At 42.1% G+C, this 12,033-nt stretch overlaps 1 protein-coding gene and 1 long non-coding RNA gene across 2 annotated transcripts in view; both read right to left on the minus strand.

Annotated features, from left to right (window-relative positions):
* LOC109918225 (thrombospondin type-1 domain-containing protein 4-like) overlaps positions 1-12,033 on the minus strand; it is a 396,211-nt gene that overhangs the window by 154,505 nt on the left and 229,673 nt on the right. The window lies entirely within an intron of this gene.
* LOC125483144 overlaps positions 424-12,033 on the minus strand; it is a 125,239-nt gene continuing 113,629 nt past the window's right edge. Inside the window, exon 4 of the long non-coding RNA XR_007262112.1 lies at positions 424-523. This is a non-coding gene — a long non-coding RNA (uncharacterized LOC125483144). The remainder of the gene's footprint in view (positions 524-12,033) is intronic.

A 12,033-nucleotide genomic window follows, 5' to 3' on the forward strand; every position in this document is an offset into this window, starting at 1 on the left:
TGTAACTGTCTTATGCCACACCATGGTGAACTTTATAGGGCAGATGATCAGGATAACTCAGCACCATCAATGCAACTTATAGTTACATAATCACATACCATAAGGAATACATGGCTTTGTCCTCATTTCAGTGAATCATCTTAGTGCAGATTGCATCTTATATCTGCATCTTGTTCTTCCTTTCAAATAAAACCACTCTCTCTCCTGTATTTCAAAGCTTTTTAATGACTGCTTATTTAGCATACACTTCTTAAAAATCTAAATGTCTCTGTTGGGTCCTCAAAGGACATATAACCTACTCCTGCTTCTTTGATGCTGTTCTCCTGCTTGATTCGTTTCTGGTTTGGCCAATCCTTCACAAAACATTTTATCTCCATGGTGTTGGAATATTGATTTATTGTCGGGAAAGTAAGGCCAGTCTATTGTTCAAAAATCAAGACGATGCACTGTAACAAGAAGCCTCATCCACCAGATGCTGTGGACAGAAAACCTTGAGCATGGAAATGATGGCTGGATACTTTGCCTGTAATGAATAACAGATCAAACATTATGGGCTGTAAGTTCTCTATAGGCGTGGTTCACATACATATAGTGATCTGCCACAATGGTATCAAAGAAAGGAAACTGCATCTGATACAGCAATGTTTACGTCAGCTCCTATAGTGTAAATTTGGATATGGGTAACGTAGCAGTGGAAGATTTCATAGACTTTTATTTCAGCTCCTGATACCTACAAAAATTATAGGCAGAGGCACATCAGTATCTGGGTTAATATTAAGTCATCCAGTTACAAACAGTAGTATGCCTTAAGCAGCACATCATGCTTCCACTAGCCCCAGTTAAGATGGAGACTGAAAATTTTATACCCTCAGATCACATGCTGTGATGTACTGATGACATCACGACTAGGATTCTTAAGGGTTCACTGCATACTAACTATGAGACATTACACAACACATAGAATTATACCATCTTACAGTACAGGAAGAGGCCTTTTGGCCCATCCTGCTTATGCTGATTCTTTGAAAGAGTGATCTACTCAGTCCAAATCCCCTGTGCTTTCTCCATAAAGCTGCCATTCTTTTATTCTTCAAGTCTATCTACAATTCCTTGCGAAAACTGCTGTAGAAAGTACTTTCAGCACATGTTTGAAAAAGATGTTATGATGTCATGATTATCAGCAATTCAATGTAAAGGGCAGTGCAATTCCACCAAATAGACAAGCGGAACAGACACAAGCTGCAGCAACAAGGGAGCATTGTCACCTTCAAATCAAAATTGCACAAACTACAGGACTGCAGCTTAAATTAATTGCTGCATGACTACTGAATTACTTTTGACGTATGGCTCTTGCATTTTTGCATCACAACATTAAACCACGCAAGTAATATTGCGAGGAATGATCCAGCCATCTGATTCTTTAAAGCACGTTGAATCGAAGGATAAATGGTGACAGGTCACCAGGAGAACTCCCTAAACTCTTCGATCAGTGTCACCACCTGAACATTGTTCTGAAGCAGTCATACATTCAGTTCAAAATACTAAATTCTCTTCCCTCTTTACAGATACTGCCCGGCCTGCTGAGTATTTCTAGCACTTTCAGTTTTGTTGCAGGCAGAATGTTGATTGGCCTAATATGTCATAAAAATGGCCACACCTGAGAACAGAAACGCAAGCTTCGATTATGTGCTGAAGTCTGAAAAATTTATCAAATCAAAGCTGGAGCTTTGCCACTTTTGGGTCAAAAATCTGGGTATCCTAACCCCTTTGAGAGTTTTGAGTGATTCTAAAGCCCAAAACCACTCACTCAACAAAATGATGTGCGGTCAATAAATACAACTTTACTGGCAGCAATATCAACAAATGAAAAACACAGGTTTACACCTCAGTTATTACCGTGGATCTTTGCGTTTGTGTATATTTAAACTTTTAAACTGCACTTCTCATCCAACATCACAAGATAATGAATTAGCCAAATAATACGGAGAATGCTCATGGGTGACAGACTTTACAAGATCAGCACTGTTCCACTCTAACCAGCACTCCAGTTTATGAGTTCACTGATCGCATTTATGGAAAACCTTTCTGTTCATTTGCACTTGCAGTCAATGGGATTTCCTTAAACATTACTCCTTACGAACAAATTACATTTGTTTGTACAGCTGATATATGTGAAAATGCATATTTTTTCCACATGGACCTGCTGTCTGTATTCCTGTACTTCTTCAAAGATTTACTCAGTTGAGGTATTCTCCAAAAATCTGGAAGCTATTTTCCGCCTGTGTGCAATTAGTTCCAAAGCTAAAACTGAATAGATACAAAGGAACCAAAATCAGCTTTTTACATCTGTATCAGTTAACCCTGACAATATGAATTTGGCTAAGAATATGACATTTACCACACCGCTTCAATACAAGAGATAGCTGGGTGATAAAGTGCATTGGTCTGGTAACATGCCACATGACAGTCCAGGGCGCTGATGTCCACAAATGGGAAGAAATACTTCCTTTACTATGATGTAAGCTTTTTCTTTAGTGCTCCCAGTACAGTGCTTAACCTGTTGGGCCAGCAGACCGACACCTGAATTCGTAATATAAGCTCCTAGCCTAGGGGTCTTGTGGTGCAATAGTGGTATCCCTACCTCTGTGCAAAGAGGCCCAAGTTCAAGATCAAGTTCAAGCCTGAGAGAGTTGTTGAGGAAAATATCAATCCTCTCCACTTAAATCTCAGCAACAGGAATGTGGAAACACATGTCTTTACCTCAGTGAATGAAAAAAAAACACTTTTTTCAAATGGTGTCCAGAGTACTTAATCCTCCATAATATCGAGAAACTGCACTGCTCTTTTGACCTTCCATTGGCCACATATGGAAAGTTCTGGCATTAGGAAGGAAAGAGGTTAGTGGTCTCCACTTACCATACACTCACTTTCCTACTTCCAACGCCATCATGGTTGAGATTGCCGCCCAATATTGATAGGCGTGGTCTGTAAAGAAATTCTTGCTTTACAGAATTACACAGCACAGGAGGAGATCATAGTGACCATTGTGTGTGTATGGGTTCTCCCAATGAGCATCTCACTGAGTGTCATTCCCACCCCTCACCTGAACCCTCTGCCATACCCCATAACTCTGCTCATTTTTCCTTTTCACAAAACAGTCTAATCCCCTTGGAATGGCTCTATTAAACCTGCCTCCACCTCACTCTCAGGCAGTGCACTCCAAACGTTATCCATTCACTGCATGAAAGAGTTTTTCCCTATGTCACTTTTGCTTCTTTAGCCAATTACTTTAAACCTGTGCCTTCTCATTCTCAATCCTTTCAGAAATGGGAACAATTTCTTCCTATCTACTCTGTCCCGATACCTCAATTTTGAATACCTCAATGAAATGTCCAATCAGCCTTCTATTCTCCAAGGTAAACAGTCCCACGTTCTCCAATTTATCTTCATAAATGCAGCAGGAAACATTCTCATGAACCTTTCCTGCACCCTCTCTCTGATGCCTTCACATCCTTCCTAAGTGTGACACCCAGATTTGGACACAGTACTCCAGCTCAGGCTGAGCTAGTGCCTCACACCAGTTCAAGATAAGCTCCTTGCTCTTGTACCTCATGCCCCTACTGGATACTGTATACTTGATTAACTGCTCTCTACCTGTGCTGCCAAACTTTTTGACTTATACATGTATATATCCATGTCCTTCTGTTCCTGAACACCCTTTAGATAATGTGCCCTTTGTGTTTTATTGTCTCTCCAGTTCTTCTGATCACAATGAATCATTTTACATTTCTCCAAATTGAACATCATCTACCACCTCTCAGGCCACTTCAAGTTTTCCAGTCTTTTGAAGTTCTACAGTATCCTTCTCAAAGTTCTTCCGAGTTTTGTATCACACATAAATTTTCAAATTGTGCTCCCCCAAAGTCTCGGTCATTCATATATCATCGAATCCCTACAATGTGGAAGCAGGCCATTGAACTCATCAAGTCCATGGCAATCCTCTGAGCAGCATCCCACACGGACCCACCCTCCCCTCCCTTATCCCTGTAACTTGCAGTTTCCCATGGCTAATCCACCAAGCCTGAACATCCCTGGACACTATGGGCTATTTAGGATGGCCAATCCACCCAACCTGCACATCTTAGGACTTTGGGAGGAAACCAGAGCATCCAGAAGAAACCCACACAGGCACAGGGAGAATATGCAAACTTCACACAGATAATCGAAGGGTGGGATCGAACCCACGTCCCTGGCGCTGTGAGGCAGCAATGCTAACCACTGAGCCACCATGCCGCCTGGACATATAGCGGAGAGAACGAGGGTGAAGAAACACAACAGTAATTACTTCCAAGAGGTGCAATACTAAACTGGAACAGTGCCACTGGAATCAGAGCTTAAAGGCTTTCTGTTTCCAATCTACGTTAATGAATGAATATTGAAACCAGCTAGAAACTGGCCAAGGCTGCAATGTAGTGGTAATGTCATTACACATGGTAATCCAAAGACCCTACTGTGCCAGGAACATGGGCATGAGTCCTACCATGACAGATGGTGAAATCTGAATTCCATAAAAACTCAGAAATTGAAGAAAGGCTTGTCCAATGGTACCATGTGTCAACTGTCATAAATAAACATCTGGCCCTTTAGGAGAATCTGTTGAAAGACAACAAATGTTGGCCCAGGTACTGATGCCCACATCCCATGAACTCTTTAAAAAAAAAGTTGACTGATGATTGCAAAACAACAGGAAGGATTTTGGAGGGAGAGTATAACCAAAGGCGTAAATGCCTTCCCCAAGGCTATTTTGGTGGCAGGTGGGAAATTAATCAGGCAGATGGATGGTAGGCAGTGACCTAATTAAGTTCAGGGTAGCAAGGGAGTGGCCAGGGTTCCTGCACTGCCTTCAACTGAGGCTGCAAAGCCCAATTAAAGCCTATCCCACTGCCATTGTATTTCACTCAGCAGGGACTGGCCTTTGCTGACAGCCTTTGGGGAAGGGGATGGCCACTGTTGTCAGAAACTGTTCCTTGTTAGAGGGACCAAGCATCAGGAGGAAGAGGGTTACTGTCCTAGAGCCGTTCCTCTACCCCCGCTATCAATACCCCATATCCCCTCCTCAAATCCCCTTCCACTGTTAATTATCTGTTCTTTCTGGTTGGTGTAGAGCTTGTAGCAAATACTGCTTCTGTTGCGCTGCCTCTAATGCACAGCCAGTAGCATCTGTTTGGCCAGAGGCTGTCGAAGACTGAATTTACAAACTTGGGGGAGGCCCAGTTAAATTGGCAGCCGTTTCAAAAACAGGCAATTGTGAGGCCCCAATCCACCATTCCACTGCATCCTTTCAGTGCAGCCCAAGTTTCAGAACTCTACTCCTACTCCTTAGCAATGCTGTCAGTTCTGACAGTATTTGATGTGAGGGCAAAAGATCCTCCCTATCTTGAACAATTTGCTGTTATTTTCTTGGGCTGTGGTTCTTGTCCCTGAGGGCTAATTGTCAGGAGCGCAGACAATACTCCTTGTGTATGGAGGGGGGTATACCCAGACTTTAGAACAGACGTGTACAAAAAATTACCAGCAAAACCATATTCCAAAATTTTACTTGAGTCCCAGAAGGGCCTGGATTAAACAGTGGGAATGGCAGCTGGAATCACCTCAATTACTTCCAAAGGTTGGGCTTTTCCATTCTTATCCAGTTCAATGTTTTTGAGCTGGACTAACAATAACCCTTGTTGATTGCTGTAAGAAACCTACCTGGTTCAAACACGTGGATGAAGGTGGAGCAGTGGATGTGGTATACATGGATTTAAGTAAAGCGTTTGATAAGGTTCCCCATGGTAGGCTCATGCAGAAGGTAAGGAGGCATGGGATAGGGGGAAATGTGGCAGATTGGATTCAGAATTGGCTGACCCTTAGAAGACAAAGGGTGGTAGTGGACGGAAAATATTCAACATGGTGCTCAGTTACGAGTGGTGTACCATAAGGATCTGTTCTGGGTCCTCTTCTATTTGTGATTTTTGTAAATGATTTGGATGAAGGAGTGGAAGGTGGATTAGCAAGTTCGCGGACGATATGAAGGCGGGTCACGTTGTGGACAGTGTGGAGGGTTGTTCTAGGTTACAAAGGGACATTGATAGAATGCAGAACTGGGCTGAGAAGTGGCAGATGGAGTTTAACCCTGAAAAGTGTGAGGTGATTCATTTTGGAAGGATAAACTTGAAAGCAGAATACAGGGTTAACGGAAAGATTCTTGGCGGTGTGGAGGAGCAGAGGGATCTTGGGGTTCATGTTCACAGTTCCCTGAAAGCTGCCACCCAGGTGGATAGAGTTGTTAAGAAGGTGTATGGTGTGTTAGCTTTCATTAATAGAGGGATTGAGTTCGAGAGCCGTGAAGTTTTGCTCCAGCTATACAAAAGCCTGGTTGGCCACATCTGGAGTATTGTGTCCAGTTCTGGTCACCTCATTACAGGAAAGATGTGGAAGCGTTGGAAAAGGTGCAGAGGAGATTTACCAGGATGTTGCCTGGAATGGAGGGAAGGTCTTACGAGGAAAGGTTGAGAGAGCTAGGGCTTTTCTCCTTAGAACAACGAAGGATGACAGGTGACTTGATAGAGGTGTACAAAATGATCAGAGGTATAGATAGAGTAGACAGCCAGAGACTTTTTCCTAGGGTGGAGGTAACTTTTACGAGGGGACATAGTTTTAAAGTGAAAGGAGGTAGATATCGGGGAGACATCAGAGGTAGATTCTTTACTCAGAGAGTGGTAGGGGCGTGGAATGCATTGCTGGAGAGGGTAGTGGAGTCGGCCTCATTAGGGCCATTTAAGCTGCTATTACATAGGCATATGGATGATAGTATAAGGTCGTGGTGGAGGTTACATAGACCTTAAGTTTCAGGTAAAAGTTCGGCACAACATCGTGGGCCGAAGGGCCTGTACTGTGCTGTTATGTTCTATGTTCTATGGGAAGGAAATCTGACCGATATGTGACTCCAAATCCACAGCAACGTGGATGACTCCTAACAATCTCGTGGGCAATCAGGGATAGGCAACAAATACTATCCAAGCCTGCAATGCTCACATGCTGTGATTGACTTCAAAAAACATTTAATCACTGTTGGCAAACCTATCTGATATTCGTCCCGAACCAAAGAGTATCAGCGTCCAAATTTTTAATTGACCCAGCATAAACAGAGGTAAGAGAGTTCCAGATTTCCACAACCTTGTGCGTGAAAAAGTGCTTTTTGATTTCATCCTGAAAATGGCCCACCTCCAATTCTCCCATTATGCCCAAAGTTTGCCAGCAGAAAGAAAAGCTTTCCTGTTTCATATGTACCAGTTCCAAGGCCAGTTCAGTTCTTTTCACTCTTAGACAATTACTTTAAGCTGATTTAAGGAGGGTTTCCACATGTAACAATGTTATCAATTCATCAAAAATTCTGTAAGTGTTTAGTGTAAAGTAGTTCAATGTTGGTATGTCTGAGTCATTGTCCCCACAGAATAAAATCATTGATCCTGCTCTGATAATGTGTTAAACAGAAACCTGTGTCAGCTACAGAAAATTTCCATTTTTCATCAATGCTTTTTTGGAAGCAGGGAACTGTGGAGCATCAGGTGGTGAGTGACCACCCACCATTCTCCTGAGCAAGTGTGAAGTGCCACTAAAGACAAAGTACCCTCTAACTTTGGTATGATGAAAATTACTAGCCCTTGTTTCCCTTGGTTCAGGTTCACTTTGGACTAATTTAAGGAGCAAGTCATTTTTAAAACATAATGCTGCAGTGAAATTAGCTCAATCTAGATTGTCTCAAAATGCTTATTACAAATTTCACAGGCTTGCTGAACTGAAACTTGAAAATAGAAAGTTTGATTTCAAACAAAGCAGCTTGCATTTTCCAGCTGTCCATGGGCCTGCTTAAACAGATTGGAAATTTCAGCATTAAAATGAACAGACCTGATTACTCACAGGCCAGATAGATCATCCTTGGCAAACGTCAGCAGACAATTTAGAATGAATGTTCAGACCTGTAGTACTTCAGGTTCCAGGTGGGCCTTGATTACAGTGGATCCTCAGTTTACCTAAACATGATCAATTTCATGGATACAATCTCCTTGGCACTGATCTGGATGCCTGGACAAAGAGGATGATTGATTTGTCAAGTTGTGTACTTTTGGGGAAAAGTCTACCTTTAATGTGGGAGTGTTGGTCCCTTTAATAATTAGGTTGTTTGAAGGATAACGTACCTTGCTTCCAGTAACTGATTATGTGATCAAGTGGCTCTGGAACAATAGGAAAGAAAAGTAAACACACAGAAAAAATAAACAAGAAGTTAATTACAGTAGATTGAAGATGTTGTTCAAGCAGGATTTTAGTTTTCAGTTTAGAACAAACTCGCCGCAGGAAACCTTTTCTGTTATGCAGAGTTCAATTGAAAGAATTGTTAGCTAAAATGGCATATAAGTTTTGAGGAACAAAAACAAAGTTGCTGGAAAAGCTCAGCAGGTCTGGCAGCATTTGTGAAGAAAAATAAACAGAGTTAATGTTTCGGGTCTGGTTCTGAGGTTCTGAGGAAGGGTCACCGGGCCCGAAACGTTAACTCTGTTTCTTTTTCTTCACAGACGCTGCCACACCTGCTGAGCTTTTCCAGCAACTTTGTTTTTGTTCCTGATTTACAGCATCCGCTGTCCTTTCAGTTTTTATATAAATTTTGAGAACTGAAACTCTCTACTGAGTTGAACTGCTCAGATAGAAAGTTGAGGATAAAGAGAAAAAGAGCTTTAGATGCAAGCTTCCAAAGTTAAAGGCTATCAGATCTGGGAGCATTCTGACCTGACGGAGATTCATTAAAGATGCTAGCATTGGGAGTATTGAACTAGGATTCTACAACTAACAAATGGTTAGAGGAGGTTTGAAGTGACAACCTTACTGGATCGCAACTTTTCTATTCAACTTTGAAACAGTCCTCAGACCAAGCGATTAATCTACAAGTTCTCATTAGCATCTGACTTGAGATGCAAATCAAAAAGAAATTTGCAATAAGAAGTTCAGTTTAAGATAAAAGTATCTATGTTCATTGCACTTTAATATCTTTAAGATAACTGACTATGTAAAATAGAGTGTAATTAGCCATATTGTTTGGATTTTGTGCAGTAAAATTGTTTAGATTTAAACACGAACCTTGTGGCTTCATTTTTTTTAGTAAAAACCTGGGTTATTAGATTTCCAAACAAAACGTAGGAAAAAAATTCTACCAAAATCAAGACATGCTGTAGCTGAATTGGTTTAGAGCCTGATATAGTTTATTTCTGGCCTATTCAAACTTCTTACCAACTAGACATAATGACAAGCACTGCGATAGTGAAACAGTTCTGCCTTTTCCCATGCTTGCCCAGGTCAAACACTGGGAAAAGCAGACACCATTTAGCACTAGCCTCTGGCATTCTAAGGTTAACAGAGCTTATCAAATGCTGTCATCAGTCAGGCCCTGTCCTCTGGCATATCTCGCACCGCCATGAACAGGTGAGAAAAGAAGGTAAAGCATTTCTCAATCAGTTTTTCACTTGGCACAGGCAGGTCTGAGGTTGATGACAATCCCAATCCGCAGCAGAGAGGTGCATTCCAATGATATTGATTTACGCAGTGAATCTAGGAGAATCTCTCATGGTGTAACACTACACTAAAGACGAATAGAGACCATGGGCCAAACATTCCAATGAAATATGGGCTCTGTCTTCCTTGGGATCTCTAGCCAGGTATCTGAAATTAGAAATCTGTTCTGTTTGTTATAGATGGTTGTGAAATTGTGGTGGTTTAGGGGGAGAGTAGTGTTGGGTGGAATAGGAGAGGGTTAATCTTCCAATTGCTCCCTCATATCAAGACATGGTACAGAGTGGAGGGTCCCGGAATGCTCTTGGAATTACATCTTTGGAATTAAGCCCATTGTGCCTTTATATCTCTACAAAGCTCTTTCCAATTAGCAAGTGGTCCATGGATGCTTGAGGAAAGGCCATTATAAGTAATGGCGACCACATCTGACAATGCAAAGGCCCCTCATTCCCACAATTTGTAGCAGATTTTGTGATCTTTCCCTGGAAAACCAAGAGTTCCTCTTTGCCAAATTACTGCTGGTGAAATCTTGCAGCTTGCACACTTTGGTCTTTAAAGCTTGTTAATAAGTAAACTTAATGACTAACGCCATATAGTGTGAAAATTGGAAGTGCTCACTCTGAATCTGTTGAAGAAACAAATGAAAGGCATGGAATATTTGAAGCCAAGGAAGTGAAATTTCCTACAGTTCCAAATGCTTTCAGATTTGGGTCTAAACCTGCTCTGAACTGATGGGATCCAGACATTAATCGATGGTTCCTCAACTCTATCCTGCGCTGTGTGGCTGTATGAGCTGAAAAGTTAACTTTTAAGAAAAAAAATCAGCTCTGTAAGTTCAGATGTTGCTCGGTTTTCTGAGCCTATTATTCAAATTGCACCTTTGCCAGCAAAATCAGAAATGGCACCAGGTGGAAAAATTTCAGAAGAACATGGGGAAAATTACAAGACAACTAATGAGAAAAACAGAAGGTGTTGGAAGGACCCAGGTCTGGCAGTCTGTGGAGGGGAGGGGAAACAGGGATAAAAGACTGGATTTGTAGATTTTTCAGTAGGATGAGAAAGGAGGGGTGGAGAGCGAGTGATCCGCTATAGTCTGAACCACTGAATCAGCTCTTGGGAAGCCAATTAATGGCTGCCAGTGGAAAGATGGTCAATTACTGGAGCACTGGCAGGGGACATGTCTACATCCCATTGGGAGCCTAGGCCAGGACATCAAGTGGGAGGAGAGTTATACTGCAAACAGAAAATTGCCGTGGCTATAAACTTAAAGGCTCCCCTATTCTTGGAATGTGTTTTTATGTTTAATGGAAGGCTCATCGATAAACACAATCAAATGTCAGACAAGATGCTGCCACATTCAGCAGAATCTGCTGCTACATGCAGCCACATAGAAAAGACACTTCCTTCTGCTTTTGTGCACCATCGACATAGGTGCAGTAAATCACCCTGGAACATTTTCTCACCCGGCACCTGGGAAATGCAATGAGAAATGGCGGTGTGAGTTGCTCTTCAGCATGCTGGTGAGTTCAAAATGGCAGCTGGGCCTCTGGGCTTGGGGCTGTGCTCGCCTTGTGCAGCTTCTGAGGCAGGCACAGTGACATCGTATTGCTGAACTGGTTTCACCACACTGCACTTCATGTTCAGGAAGGTAGCATCCTGTTAGCACGTGGCCTTTAAAATTCTGTCCTATACTTCAGGTCAGGTTCCTCAGAACTGGACATTGCATTCACTCTATTTTGCTTCTGCTGTACATGGGTTGCTCACGAGTTTTGCTTCAGAGAACCCAGTCTGGAACTTCCATGAGGAGGGTCTGCTGATATCTATGGACACTGAAATGCTTGGTGCATTGGCAGACTTACTGGAACTGGATTAATGTTGTTAGATAAGGTAATGGTTCTGAAGGGGTTAATACTCATGTTATTTTGGCTCCAACTATTCAACTGATGTCACACACAGTCTGGAGTTTTATTTCAGATTTTTGAGGGAGCAGATGTATCGGTACCTAAGGAGCTAAGGTATTTATACCTGACCAAATGTAACTGGAATTGTTGACAGCATGCAGTAAACTTTCTTGTTATCTAAGAATAGTGCACTTTCTGTAGACACTCCACAGTTTTGCATCCTGGAACACTGATCACCAGATTGTTTTTGTTTAATGCTAAGCTGAAGGAGGTTTTGTGCCAGTGAACTATTTCAAAAAAGCACTACCCAGGGTTGCATGAAGTGGCAAATGTCGCAAATTACCAAAATGGTCAATGTGTATCAGCTTGACACAGGGTATTGCACAGAGCTTGGAGCCCAGCCTTTCCTGCATGAAATTGCTGGCCATTGCCACACTTGCAGAACCAAACCGGAGGTAGTGCATGATGGCCAATGTTTCAGCGCCCATTGTAGCATAAACTGAAGCTAATCAGTATCTGGGCACTGCAG

Source organism: Rhincodon typus, chromosome 1 (assembly GCF_021869965.1).
Source record: "Rhincodon typus isolate 14 chromosome 1, sRhiTyp1.1, whole genome shotgun sequence".
NCBI lineage: Eukaryota > Metazoa > Chordata > Chondrichthyes > Orectolobiformes > Rhincodontidae > Rhincodon > Rhincodon typus.